Genomic DNA, 15,158 nt, shown 5'->3' on the forward strand with positions numbered 1-15,158 from the left:
CAATTTTAGTTGTTTGAATTCCTATAATGTATATTCTTTTTATCTCCTCAGATATTTTGGAAAGCCTGCCACACATACAAAGGCATGGAAATTTAGGAGGAGAGACATGGAAATTTAGGATAAGGAATATGTTCTTTATTTTTTTAAGTACTTGTGAGGAAAGTCATTTTTGAAAACTACTTTACTATTAGTATACTATTCTGATTATATAATTCTTCCGTACCTTGAGGTATAATTTGTCATTTATTTACCTATTAGTTCGAGCTATCTTTTGAAGCAGTATGCCATAGACTCTTTCATCTTTCACATGACAATCTTTTGAAAGGTTTAATGCTTAAAGTCAGATATCTTGCCCCACCACACCCCTACTTTATCTTTTCTGTAAGGTGAAATACATAGCTCTTTCAATCATTTCTTCCTTTGGCATAATATACTAGAACATTATCTTAGTTAATTTATCCTAAGCATTTGTTAACTCTTTGATATTGTTCTTCAAATGCAAAGTCCAGTAAAGTACATATACCATCAGGCATGACCTCCTGACAATGTCATGTGTGGCAGGGTTACTGCCTTCCTTGGTATGAATATTATGTGTCTGTTAACATAGCCTAAGACTTCATATTTTTTTCTCTTTTTAAACAAGCTAATAACTTTATTGATTGCTATTGAGATTCTTGTTCCTGTGGGTCTTGTATATGTGAGTTTCTACTGCAAACCCAACTCATTATTTGTGAACATTTCTTTAAACCAAGGTGATACATTTAATATTGCAGCTTCTTAATTTTTTTTGAGTTGGTTGATTTTAATTCACCATTTTAGATCAAGGGAACATTAAAGGATTGTAAAAAAAAAAACAAAAAACAATTTGGGGGAGACACTTTTCATGTTGGAAGTCTAGCCCAGCAAGGAGGATGAGAAGTTCTCCACAGTTCACTACAACTGTGTGTACCCATCAAAGACACAAGTTCTTACTTTACAATTAAGTAAGAACTTAATTCCCACCCCAACAAAGGCTAAAACCTTAGGACCCACAAGGGAGACAGAATTTGGAGGTCAAGTATTATGAGATTAGATCCACTTGAGAAAGAGTTTGAGTTTTTTATAGACTTACCTTAACAAAGCATTAGAAAAAAAACTATTCAATTTTAAGGTAACCAGCCAGTAATAGAATTTTCCATGATAACAAAAATCAACACTCTTCAGATGAGGATAATAGAATGTAAATATGAACAACAGTTAACAACATCTAGCACATAATACAAAGTTTCAAAGATATTTGTGTGTGTATACATGTATAAACTGTCAATAAAAAAGAAGTAAACAGAAGAACCTAAGCCTGGCATGCTTCAGATTTTGGATTAGAAGACAAAGAACTAAAGGAAAATGTGTACAAATAATTTAAAAAAAAGATCTTATAGAATCTCAGGAAAGAAATGGAGACAAAAAACCCCAAAGAAATTCTATCATTGGCAAATATAATGTCTGAAATAAAAATTATTTGGATAGGTTGACAGCAGAATAGAGATAGATGAAAGAAGAAAGAGTTGTTGAACTTAAGGCAATCAATAGAAAAATTTTAATCCAGAGAACAGAGACACAAATTTTGAATAAAAATGGACATCCTTCAAGTCAATTTCAGTGAAGTTATCTTGGAAAACTGGGGATGAAACTTGCAACATGCTTTGAAATGCATTAAAAAATAAGATGGATAATATATAGATAGAATTATGGATAGGTAAATAGGCTATTATAAGCATAGTAACATGTTAATTGTGTAATGTAGTTGATAGGCACATTAGTATTCACTGTAAAGTTCTTTTAACTTCACTTATATTTGAAACATTCAATAATAACATATTGAAAAAATAAAAAGATGAGGAGAAAATGATGACACTTCAAATGACAAAAATTTAGACAATGTGTCATAAAAGATCTACAGTAAAATAAATTCTAAATACTCTTTAGGCTGAAGAGAAATCATGCCAGATGGAAACTCAATCCTTTAGGTAAGAGATAATATGTCCAGAAATGGTAAATAGATGGATAAATATAAATGATCCTTTTCCCTTCATTGTATCTTCAGAAAACAACTGATTATTTTAAAACACAATAAGGGCATTTGAAGATGGGCTTTATATTGTTTGTAGAAATAAAAGATATGAAAACATTTGCAAAAAATGGGATAAAAGGTAAATGCAAGTATTCTCTTGTAAGGTTAATACATTTTGTGAATTGAGAGTTGAGATGTATGAAATATGAAGTGAGAAGTATGAAATATGAAGTATCTGGTGAGAAGTGAGAACTGTGAAGGGTCAATTGTGAACTGCTAAGTGGTATAATATTGATTCTAAATATATTTTTGTAAAAACATATGTTGCTCACCCAGGAGCAGACCAAAAAAATTAAAACGACATGCAGCTAAGAAACCAATAATGAAAATAAAATGGAATACTTAAAAATTTCAATTAACCCCAAAAAGTCAGTAAAGAGACAACAAAGAAACAAAAAAACAAGAGTGAAATAGAAAACAAAAAGTAGAATTAATTATAAATATTATATGAAATACATAAAAACTAAACACTCCAAATAAGACACAGAGTTTGTTGGACTGTAAAAAAGCAAAACCAAATTCTATCTTATCTATAAGAGGTGCACTACAAATACAAAAATGTAAATAGTTAGAAAGTATAAGAATGGCAAATAATATAGCATGTAACCATAAGCCTAAGAAAACTACCATAGTTATATTAATATGAGAAAAAGTAGATTTCAAGAGGAAAATACTATAAGAGATGAGGATAGGCAATTTTTAAATGGTGAAATGGGTAATTCATCAAAATAACACAATTCTATTTATGTATGCACTTAAAAACAAGGCACTTACTTTTATGAAGCAAAAACTGATGGAAGTAACAGAAGCAATGCAAAACTCAAAAGACATGGCTATAAATTTGTAACACCCTTCATTCCCTAATTTATGGAACAAGTGGACCAAAAAAATCTGAAGAAATACAAAAAGTCTAAACAAGAAACTTGAATTAATTGACATTTAACAGAACACTAATATGACATAAAATAATTATACACATTATTTTCAAATATACATCAAATGGTGAACAGAATGAGTTATAATTTGTGTCATTAAATATGTCTCAGTAAATTTCAGAAAGATTGAGGTTTTCAGAGTATGTACTGTGACCACAATGGAATAAAATTAGAAATCAGTAACAGAAAATATCTACAGAGTCCCCAAGTGTTTGGAAATTAAATATAGTACTTCAAAGTAACACATGTACTAAATAGGAAATCAAGATTGAAACTGTAAATATTTTAAAACAAATTACAATAAGCAATATATAAAAATGTGTGGTACCTAGACAAAGCAGTGCTTAGAGACAAATCTGCAGCTTTAAATGATTATATTAGAACAACAAAACAAATGTTCTACAACCAAGGATCTAAGCTTCTAGCTTGAGAATAGACAATGCAAGTAACAATGGAGTGTTAAAGGTTTTATAAAAAGCAACAAAAAATTGGTAAAATTATAAAAAACCAACTTTTCCAGAACTTTGGAAATTAAACAAATGTTGCAGTAATCAAGGGTTATATATCCAAGGAGGAAAAAGCTTGAATCTTGCCACAACAAAACTTATAGATGTTACAGAATTGCTTCAGTAAGGTCATTAAACAAACAGCAATAATAAACAGTAGCAATAATATACACAAAGGAGAGAGGGAATCTCATTTTCATAGTTGTCACATTATATTATTTAAAATGTCCAGTTTTTGACACAAAATTACAAAAGATGCAAGGACACAGTAAACTATGGCCCACACACAGGAAAAAAAGCAATTAATAGAAACTGTCCTTGAGAAAGCCTAGACACTGGATGTACTGGACAAAAATTTTGTCAATTATTTTAAATATACTCCAAGAATTAAAGAAAATAACATCTAAAATAATAAGGGAAAATATGAGAATGATGTCTCATCAAACAGAGAATATAAATAAAGAAAGAAGTTACCAGAAAAAAAATGAAAATGAATTTTGGATTTGAAAAGTAGAATAATGGAAATAAAAAATTCACTAGAGGGGCTCAATAGCAGACTTGAGCTAGCAGAAGTAAGAGTCAGTGAATGTAACAGAGGCCAATTGAGATTATTTAGTTTGAAAATCAGAAAGATAAAATAATGGAGAGAAATTAAACAGAGCTTCAAAGTCCTGCAAAATACCACAAAGTATACCAACTATGTACAATGTGAGTTCAAGAAAGTGAGGAGAAAGAGACAGGGGCAGAATGAGTATTTGAAAAATTTAGCCAAAAGCTTCCCAGTTTTTAGAGAGAAGTTTCAAATTTTGATTGTAAAACCTGTAAAAAAATGTAGATTATGCTTTCATCATAATCTACATATCCAAGAAGCTCAATGAACCCCAAGTAGAAGGAACTCAAAGAGCTCCACATTGATACATATCATATGCAAACTTTTGAAACTGGAAAACACAGAGAGAATCTTTAAAGCAGCAAGAAAGAAGAAACTCATCTCCTACAAGGAATACTTAGTAGGATTCACAGCTAATTTCTCATGAAAAACAGCGGAGGCCAAACCAGTGGACTGACATACTGAAAGTACTGAAAGAAAAAGACTGTACACCAGAATTATGTATTTAGCAAAAGTCTCCTTCAGAATTGAAGGAGAAATGAAGACATTGCCAGATTAACAAAAACAAAGAACTCATCACTAACATACTTGCTATATTTGCCCTTGAAAAAATACTAAAGGGAATCCTTTGGCAAAAAAAAAAAAAATTAGATAGTACAGATAGCAACTAGAATCAACATGAGGATATAAAGGGCACTGGCAAAAATAAACTGCACAGGCAAATATAAAAGATAGTATTAATGTATTTTTTGTGCATATTTTTTGTAACTGATTTTATTTAAAAACTGGATAAGGTAATAGTTAAATCTTCATTGATTGGTGCAAAGATATAAAGATGTAATTTGTATGACAATAACAGCAAAAAGAAGGAAGGAGAGTATAAAGCTATATACACTATACTATTGGAATTAAGTTAGTATAAAATGAAACTATGTTATTATAAATGAAGATGATTACTGTAATCCCCAGGGCCACACTAAGAAAATATAATTTTAAATTTTAGTAAAATAAACAACAAGAGAATTAAAATAATATAATAGAAAATATCTCCTTAACAAAAAAGAAGGCTGTAATGGAAGAATAAAGTAACAAAAAAATATGAGACATGTCAAAAGCAAATAGCAAAATGGCAGATACATATTCCAAATTGTTAGTAATTGTACTAAAGGTAAATAGATTACACATTCCAAACAAAAGGCAGAGATTGCAGGATGGATCAAAAACCCAACATGATCTCTCTATATACTATCTATCTACAGAAGACAACCTTTAGATCTGAAGATACAAATAGGTTGAAATAAAAGGATGGAAAAAATATATTATGCAAACACTAACCAAAAGAAAGCTGGAATGGCAATGGTCACAACAGATTTCAAGCAAAAATTATTACTAGAGACAACATTTAAAATTATATAAGAAGCAATCTATCCAAAATATAATAATGATAAATATATATGCACCTAACAACAGAGCCCCAAAATACATGAAGCAAAAACTTACAGACTTGAGGGGAAAAATAGATAATTCAACAATAATAATAGCTGGATACTTCAATACCACACATTCATTGACAGATAAAACATCTAGGCAAAGGATCGACAAGGAAATAAAAGTCTTAAATGACTATAGTCTTAACAGACAACTATAGAACACTCCACTAAACAACAGCAAAATATACACTTTTCTCAAGTGTACATGGAGAATTCTCCAGGGTAAACTACATGTTAGGCCATAAAACAAGCCTCAATAAATGGAAAGGAATTTAGATAATACAAAGTGTGTTCTCCAACCATAATGAAAATTATAAATCAATAACAAAAGAAAATTCAGGAAATCCATAAATAACTTGAAAATTAAATAGCACATTTCTAAGCAGCCAATGGGTCAAAGTAGCTACAAGAGAAATTAGCAAATAGTTTGATATGCATGAAAATAAAAAAAGCAGCCTATCAAAACTTATGGAATGTAGCTAAAGCAATGCTTAAGAGAAATTTATAACATATATTAAATGTCTACATTAAAAAATAATAATTTGAAATCAATAACATAAACTATCACTGGAATTATAGGACACCAGAAAAACAAAAGCAAATTAAACTTAAAGCAAACTGAAAGAAGAGAATAATCAAGATTAGGCAAAACCAGGGACATCTTTAATTATATGTAAAATATCTGACACTTCCTTTGCTTCAAAGTAAAGATTAGTCCTGGAATCCATTTAAAGAATTTAGGCTCTTTGCCCATGTCTCTAGTGCTACCACTCCCACAAAAAATGTTAGTGACCTTATTCACCAAGTAGTTAATGGATTGTCTGCTTTAGATGATACACTATGCTGAGTTTTGATTTTAATCCTCAGAGAATTCACATCTAATTGGGTAATCAATCTGCAAACACTGGCAACATTGTGGACACCCTCCAGGAAGTGAGAATGCAGTTTCCTCTGTGATGGCAAGGACTTTAAGGGTTGTAGATGCTGCTGTTGTCAAACACCTGCTTGATGATCAGTCCAAAGGAGAAGAGGTGGGCAGTGTTCAGCATGTTCAGCAGTGTGGCTTCACTGGCTTCCAATTTGTCTCCAGTCCTCATCAGCTGTACATCACTGAGGATTCCAATAGTGACCCTGGAGATTTTAGTGGTGATGCCTAAAGCCTGGAAGAAAAATGACTTCTTGGGTCCCAGACTAGTGTTCTGGGCTAGTACAGTGACTTCAGGTGGGGCAATGGCACCTGCACAGACATCAGCTGGCACCTGTTGGCCAGCAGTATGTCCCTCATCTCAGTGAAGACCTCCTTGGTGAACACAAAGCCCACATTCCCTCAGATATGAGGCAACAGTTTCTCCAGAGCTGAGTTGTTTTCTGGATGGCCTCAGATGGCCTTGTGCATTATAGTGTTCTTGTTCATCAGCTCCACAGACTTCCCTCAGAAGTATATGTGGATCTGTATCTGTTTGGAACCCACAATGTCACTTCCACAATGAGGCATTTTGGTTAATCATCTAAAAGTTGGATGCGCTTAAGGAAGTGGTTGGACTTCCAGGTTGTCCTGTCTTCCCTGGATATCATGGAGGTGTGTCAGGGATTGCCATGCAGGGTTTAAAGACAATACCACTTGCATTAGGACACCTGGCAAGAGTCTTGTTGGTCACATTTTAGCAAATCTAATACATAAATTTACTTCTTAGCTTTTACTGTATAGTAGGCACTGCTGTGAATAATCTGTGATTATTTACCTAATTACCAAGTGTTTCAGCGTCCTTGACTCCATGTCTACATTTTAGCCACACTGTATAAAATCATCCCTGAGGAGCTCTTTTATTTTTAGATATAAAGATAATATAAATATAAGATAGCAAGTTATGTTTAAGATATTTGGGGGGAATATATAACAAAAATATCAACGTATATATCTATTTCTTGAAAATATGTGGTACATGTGAAGATATGGAAAGCTATAAGTGATAATACAAACATAACAATAGGTGATCTATAGAAATGATTATCTTTATACTCTTCTGTACTTTTGTGCTTCAGGCATCCTCTAATGTCCAGAATCTCTAATGTCTTTACAAATAAATGAATACTAGTTTCTTCAATTTTTCATAGATATATAATTGAGATAACATGAAGTAGGGGAACAGGGTTGAAGCTAGACAGTAAGGCTTTGAAATAATTCAGAAGAGACCACACATACTGAACTGAATTTATTTGAGCCTGTTCTAACCTTTGGATCTTATCCCTCCCAGAGGAGATAAAGAAATCCATCCACCAGTGCACACCGAAAACACTGAGTCTACTCTCCAATACACTGTTGTGTTAGGCATTATTTCCTGCTTGCAGTATACACAGCTAGAGCATTCAATTCATATATAGTGAGCAGTGGCCAGACATTTCACGACTCTCAAAAGTTTTTTCTTGTGGAATCATTTAAATGTTAAAATAACTTTAAATGTTTTGCTTTTACTTGTTATGCATTCAGTGTTTAATTCAGAACTGTTGTCTACTATCTTTTCAGGCCTTTATATCTCATATCAAACCTCACAATAAACTTCTTGGTGATTTAAAATACTATTTAAATAAAAAGCTTTTCGAAAGGCCTTATTAGAAGCTGAATTGGGTATTTGAAGGAAGGTTTCCCCTCCTGAAGCCAAAGACGTCTATTTAACTGCTGTGGTACCTAGGCCAAGCATATTGACTGATTTACTGTCACAGATAATCCAGTGCTTGCCTAAAAGCCATTTCAGTTTAAGGGCATGTGGTTTGGCAGGCAGCATTGCTTGCAATCATGTAATAAAATAGAAAAAAAATCCATACCTGGTTGTGAAAGAAAAGAGTCTATTTTGCCAGAGGCAGGTGAAATGGGTCTGCGTGATTTAGTGGTGGGTCAGAGCATAGCCATATGAAAGAATCCACCATTACTTTTATTTTTGAAAATGACCACATTCTTTAGAGTTCCTAAATCCTGTGCACTGTTTAGTAGTAGGAAGTAGGGTGAAGGTTACTAATTTTATTTGTCTTTTGAGGCCATTAGTTTATGATGGTGCTATTACATGGTTGCTCTGGTCAAAGTTCTTTTGGTGCAACAATCAGAATGTCATGTAAGCTTGCTCAACTCTCATAAAATCAGAGACCAGGGAAAGAGATAGAGGTAGGCTTCAGATAAGGTAGAACTGGGATAGAGAGTCCACTTCCTATCTCTAGGGATGCCAGCCTTCCTCTTTGCTGCTCCTTCCAGCAAATCAACTCCATTCATCTCTTTCAACACACTGGCTTCCTCTGCTGGCCCAGAATCTCAAATCACTGCATTTTCTACTTTGTCCTTTTCTTTATCATAGCTTTTATGTCACAAGTTTCACTGCTAAGGAACTGAGTTTCTCAAGGTTCCTTTTCCAAATTCCCCAAGAATAGAATCCATTTGGATCAATTCATCTAAGTCCTTTTTTTTTTGAGATGGAGTCTTGCTCTGTCACCCAGGCTGGAGTGCAGTGGCATGGTCTTGGCTCACTGCAAACTCCACCACCTGGGATCAAGCAATTCTCCTGCCTCAGCCTCCTGAGTAGCTGGGATTACAGAAGCGCACCACCATGCCCGGCTAATTTTTGTATTTTTAGTAGAGATGGGGTTTTGTTATGTTGCCCAGGCTGGTCTTGAGCTCCTGACCTCAGGTGATCTGCTGGCCTCAGCCTCCCAAAGTGCTGGGATTATAGGCATGAAACATCATACCTGACTGAATTCATCTAAGTTTTGATCAAAGTTTTTGCACAAATCAGACAAGAGAGAGAAATAAAGGGCATCCAATAGGCCAGGTGCAGTGGCTCATGCCTGTCAGAAATTTGGAAAGCCAAGGTCAGCAGATCACTTGAGGTCAGGAGTTCGAGACCAGCCTGACCAACATAGTGAAACTCCATCCCTGCTAAAAATACAAAAATTAGCTGGGCATGGTGGCGCATGCCTATAATCCCAACTACTCAGGAGGCTAAGGCAGGAGAATTGCTTGAACCCAGTAGGCAGAGGTTGCAGTGAGCCGAGATAGCGCCATTGCATACCAGCCTGGGTAACAAGAGCAAAACTCTGTCTTGAAAAAAAAAAGGAAGAAAGAAAAAGAAAAAGAAATAAAGGGCATCCAAATTGGTAAAGAGGAAGTCAAGCTGTCACTGTTTGCTGACGATATGATCATTTACCCTGAAAACCCTAAAGACTCCTCCAGAAAGCTCCTAAAATTGATAAAAGAATTCAGCAAAGTTTCCAGATACAAGATTAATGTACACAAATCAGTAGCTCTTCTGTACATCAACACCAACCAAATGGAGAATCAAATCAAGAACTCAACCCCTGTTACAATACCTGCAAAAAAAAAAGTAAAATACTTAGGAATATACCTAACCTAGGAGTTGGAAGTCCTCTACAAGGAAAACTACAAAACACTGCTAAAAGAAATCATAGATGACACAAACAAATGGAAATACATCCCATGATCTTGGATGGGTAGAATCAATATTGTGAAAATAACCGTACTGCCAAAAGCAATCTACAAATTCAATGCAATCTCTATCAAAATACCATCATCATTTTTTACAGAATTAGATAAAGCAATTCTAAAATTCATATGGAACCAAAAAAGAGCCCACATAGCCAAAGCAAGACTAAGCAAAAAGAACAAATCTGGAGGCATCATGTTAACTGATTTCAAACTATACTATAAGGCCACAGTCACCAAAACAGCATGGTGCTGGTATAAAAATAGGCACATAAACTGATGGAACAGAATAGAGAACCAGAAATAAACCCAGTAGTTACAACCAACCGATCTTGGACAAAGCAAATGAAAACATAAAGTGGGGGAATGACACCCTTTTCAACAAATGGTGCTGGGATAATTGGCTAGCCACATGTAGGAGAATGAAACTGGATCCTTATCTTTCACCTTACACAAAAATCAACTCAAGAGGGATTAAGGACTTAAACCTAAGACCTGAAACTACAAAAATTCTAGAAGATAACATCAGAAAAACTCTTCTAGATGTTGGCTTAGGCAAGGATTTCATGACCCAGAACCCAAAAGCAAACACAATAAAAACAAAGATAAATACCTGGAACCTAATTAAATGAAAGAGCTTCTGCACAGCAAAAGGAACAGTCAGCAGGGTAAACAGACAACCCACAGAGTGGGAGAAAATATTTACAGTGTATACATCTGACAAAGGACTAATATCCAGAATCTACAACAAACTCAAACAAATCAGTAAGAAAAAAAAAACAACCCCATCAAAAAATGGGCTAAGAACATGAATAGACAATTCTCAAAAGAAGATATACACATGCCGAACAAACATACGAAAAAATGCTTAAAATCACTAATGATTAGGGAAATGCAAAGCAAAAACACAATGTGATACCACCTTACTCCTATAAGAATGACCATAATCAAAAAATAAAAAAACAGGTGTTGGTGTGGATGCAGTGCTCAAGGAACACTTCTACACTGCTGGTGGGAACGTAAACTAGTACAGCCATTATAGAAATCAGTGAGGAGATTCCTTGAAGAACTAATAGAACTACGATTTGATCCAGCAATCCCACTACTGGGTATCTACCCAGAGGAAAAGAAGTCATTACTCAAAAAAGATACTTGCACAAACATGTTTATGGCAGCACAATTCACAATTGCAAAATCGTGGAACCAACCCAAAGGCACATCAATCAACAAGTGGATAAAGAAACTGTGATATCTATATATCTATATATATATGATGGAATACTACTCAGCCATAAAAAGAATGAATTAATAGAATTTGCAGTGACCTGGATGAGATTAGAGACTATTATTCTAAGTGAAGTAACTCAGGAATGGAAAACCAAACATCATCTGTTCCCACTGATATGTGGAAGCTAAGCTTTGAGGACACAAAGGTATAAGAATGATACAATGGACTTTGGGGACTTGGGAGGAAGAGTAGGAGCGGGGTGAGGGATAAAGGACTACAAATATGGTGCAGTGTATACTGCTCAGGTGATGGGTGCACCAGGATCTCACAAATCACCACTAAAGAACTTACTCATGTAACCAAATATCTGTACCCTAATAACTTATGGAAAAATAAAAAATATGTTTTTGCACCAGATGATATCATAGGTCCCTTGTCAGCCTATAAATTGGTGCCTCAAACGTGATGTGTCAGGTCCCTTGTCATGTTGTCTACCATGCATTCGGCATGGACTATGGACAGGAAAGGGTCAAGTAGTAGGCATGTCTAATATAATATTAGCTTCTAATTTCATTAAAGGTGGCTATGCCTTCTTTTATTAGAAAGTGTTGAGTGCCTGCTATATGCTACTATGCTGAGTTCTCCATGCTACCTTCTGGAAATACAACTGTCCACAAGATGGAAAATCTCTGTTCTTCACTGATTTGGCCTGGCCGCTTCATCCTTAGGTTCCCTCAAGCAAATTTATTCAGTGTGTCCTTTATTTAGGCTGTATACTCCCACTTCTGAGTCTTCATAATATTCCATATCCTAAAGACCCCTGCTTATAGTAATGCATGAAGCCCTATCATTTTTATTATTCCAAAAGCTGTGTAAAGCCTATTCTTTCACAAAGTGTTTTCACTCCCTCCTGTATCAAAACCACTCGCAATTTCTTAGCAGCCCTTTACTTTACCTTTTGGGTATTTATCACCTTAAAATGTTCTTCCTTTAGTCTTTATCCTCTTTCCCTATCTCAGCTTACAGAATGCCCCTGAGCTGATTAGAAGACTGTTTTATTGAACAAGTTGAAGCCATAGTATTCTATATAAATGTACATTTGGCTTAAATTATTCCGCATAAGTTAGACTTGAAGAAGGATTTAACTTTATTATACACAAATTTGCTTTTCCAGTGCAGAGACTGTGCAAAGGCATTTCCTGTAGCACAAGAAATTGGCTAAATAAATGTGATTCTCTGGTGATTCATTGAGCTGGTAAAAATCCAGGTACACTATTGTTTCTTTCTATAGGTACTTTAGCAAACCAAGTGAATAGCCCACTAGAGAAAAGTTGTCACTTTCACTGATTCATCAACACTTTTCCCAGCAATCACAGTACCTGCACCATCTGTGTTTAGTACTTTACAAAAGAAAAAAGAAAAAAAAAAGGCTCTTTGCAACTGCCATACAAATCAGGGGCACTAACAAGGTCACACAGAAGGGAATTTCAGGACTCCAAGAAGATGTTCTACTGCATGGCAGTAAGCAATAACAGCATTCTACACAAGTTCTCCAGCATCCCAGGCTGCTCTGCCCCAGCCTAGAGCTGCTTTGGGTCCACTGGGAAATGTGTATTATGCCTGGGTTAATTTGCTGATTAATCTCTAGTCAGTGGTTTGTGCTTTCCCCAGATGGCCAATTAAAATTTACAACTGGCAGAACAGTGTCCTGTTGGCAGGCTGCTGAGGGGCTAAACCTAGAGGCAGTGACAGAAGGCATGGGCCGAGATTTGCCTTGTTTTGCCCTCCCCTTTTCTTTATTTCTCTCTCTTGCTCTTTTTTAAGCTCTGGATTTATTCAGAGGAAAGTGTAAGCCGGGCTTATGCGGTAAGTGTGAGATGTGGGGTGTAGTTTACAACTCTGCTGCTATTTACTCTTCAACACTCTCAGGGCCGCTCCAGTATTCCAGGCATCAACGGTTTTACCCACAGCAAATATAGCTGACAAAATCAGCCAGGGGGCACAACTGATTTAACAGCTTCTGAAATGTAATAGCCTTTTTTTTTTCCCCTGATTTGCAGTCCCCGTGGATTGATGGTCTAATATCATTCACTTCCTCACAAATATATAAAACATTTACAGTTGTTTGTGTAAATCAAAGGCAAAGTGCTGTGTGTGAAGCTGATAATAAGTAATGCTGTGATATATATAAAAGATAACATACTTTTACAGCAGTAGCCCCCCAAATTAACTGCTACTTTTTACTTAGCATTCTATACAAATTGCATTGTATACACATTTGAATAAAACATACAGCAAGGAATTTAATTAAAGAAATACATTTGATATTACTCTTTATTTTATAGTGAAATATTTACCATGTGCTTCAAATACACATGAGTCATCTGGATTGGAAATTTTGAAGGAAATTTAATCAACTACCATTGATCTTTACATAAGCCAAACATGGTAATGATGTATGGTATTATGATAGTTTTTTATTTCATTAACTGTTGATAATAGTTGCCAGAAAATAAAATAAATGCATTTCTTGATACAGAAAAAACATTTTTAAGATGCATGTTAGATTATTGATGGTAAAAATAATTTAGGGGACTCAAGTATAAGTCTCACGTTAAATAAACTAGGGGACTCAAGTTTAAGTCTCACATTAAATAAACAGGAAGGGAGGTAGTACTGTGTTAAATTGCCTTTATGTAAAATGTATAAAATTTTGGATATTTTGGATTCTGTTTTTATGAACAGAATATGATGCATAATTTACATATTGGACATTGAGTCCCTATTAGACATTGAGCCCCTATTAGATCAAACCTCAAGTTGACACATGGCACTCTGTGAGTCATATTCACTATGCCATCTACCACAACAAATATGTAATTGTTAAATTAATTTTTATGAAATAAAATTTAAAAGTATTTAGAGACATGTTAAGTTCCTTATGGACAATGACTATATCTTGTTAAGCTTTGGTCACAGCACCAAGAATACTGCCTTTTATATCATATATATAGTGAGCTTTCAAGAAATGTTTGAATATTACATTAAGAAATAATCCTTCATCAAATAGGAAAAACTAAATTTACTCCCTGCAAGATTTTCCATGTCCACCTCCATCTAAATGATATCTCTCGGAATATTTTTCAGAAGGGAGTCTCTCATGTGTTCTGGCCTTGAATAGTACTTGTCCACATGATCATAGGATCCTTTGTGGCAAACATCACGTATCCCAACTTTTTTGATCCTCCACAGTGTTAGCACCAGTGTATCTGCACAATAAATGTGTCTTGAATTGTATTCAAAGTGCTTCCTGGATTGCTGCTATACTTTACAGAAACAACTCAATTTCATTGGTAAATCTTTCATACTAAGATGCCAAACCTTAACTATGCAGGATTTCAGTTCAACTTTTAAGGGAATTGGTATAGGCCAAAAGAATTATAAATGGGATATCTGCAGACAAGACAGAATATATTTTTTTGTCTAATCACATAGACTACAAATTTCTTTGAGGTTTTACCCATTGAACAAAGCACTTTTATGTAGTATATTTGTTATTCTGAGATATTTGGCAATACTTAAATCATATTTGTTCTCAGTGGATTTGGGGAGTTTGTATTTAACTAGTAGCTGATACTCTGACTCACTGGTGAGATGCTGGGACCCAGATAAGAGGCGATACAGTACTCCTAGTTGGAATTGATCCATGAATCATCATGTCTTAATGGATGGACCACAAGTTAACTTCACATGTATTTATTAAGCACATATTCTATTCAATGTACTGTGTTAA

At 34.6% G+C, this 15,158-nt stretch overlaps 1 pseudogene; it reads right to left on the minus strand.

The window, feature by feature from the left end:
• Positions 1 to 6,449: 6,449 nt before the first annotated feature.
• LOC129031561 (large ribosomal subunit protein uL10-like) lies at positions 6,450 to 7,226 on the minus strand (annotated as a pseudogene).
• Positions 7,227 to 15,158: the final 7,932 nt, after the last annotated feature.

The sequence above is a fragment of the Pongo pygmaeus genome, chromosome 11, assembly GCF_028885625.2.
Source record: "Pongo pygmaeus isolate AG05252 chromosome 11, NHGRI_mPonPyg2-v2.0_pri, whole genome shotgun sequence".
Classification (NCBI taxonomy): Eukaryota; Metazoa; Chordata; class Mammalia; order Primates; family Hominidae; genus Pongo; species Pongo pygmaeus.